Below are 645 nucleotides of genomic sequence, written 5' to 3'. Positions count from 1 at the left end.
GGGTGTGTCGGTACATCACCACGGTACCGTCAGTGTTTCTGATGGCCTTTTTTTTTTTTTTCTGCCCTTTGTGATTCTTCAGTATTTGTATTTCCAACAGCTTTGAATGTGTTTTATCCCAGCCATAAGGAGTGTGAGTCACGAGCAGAAGGAAATTTGGATGTGAAAGCATTTAAGTAGTGAGAGAAGATGGTAGCTAGAGTTTTGTTCAGAAATAGTTGTATGTCATCCTTGCTCCAAGGCAGGCTGAGGTCTGGGCTGGCTCACCCAGCAGTAATCACTTTGTGCTTTTTCACTGCTCAATAAAAGTAAAAGAGCTGGCAGTACCGGATCGCTACAACTCGGTACTGGGTTTTGGATGTGATTTATCTTGGCAACCCAACTATATCACTCGTGGTGTGTTGCTGAAATGTAATTAGGGTGTGTGGTTCCCGCTCCCTTGTTTGGGGGTGGGAAGAGGAAAGTTTGCTTTGTAGCCCTTGTTTGTGGCTTTGCAGAGGAGTCGCCTTTCTTTCTCCTTTCTCTTTGCTCCTTCTGGGAAAAGCTCAGCAGAGAGAAAAATGTGTGACATAACTGCAAACAGGCAACAAAATCAACCACTGATAAAAGCAAATGTTTGCAGATTGAGGTTCCCCCACAAGAATT

The sequence above is a fragment of the Antrostomus carolinensis genome, unplaced genomic scaffold (assembly GCF_000700745.2).
Source record: "Antrostomus carolinensis isolate BGI_N321 unplaced genomic scaffold, ASM70074v2 scaffold6068, whole genome shotgun sequence".
Taxonomy (NCBI): domain Eukaryota; kingdom Metazoa; phylum Chordata; class Aves; order Caprimulgiformes; family Caprimulgidae; genus Antrostomus; species Antrostomus carolinensis.
The sequence above is the reverse complement of the archived record's forward strand: the minus strand, read 5'-3'. Positions refer to the sequence as shown.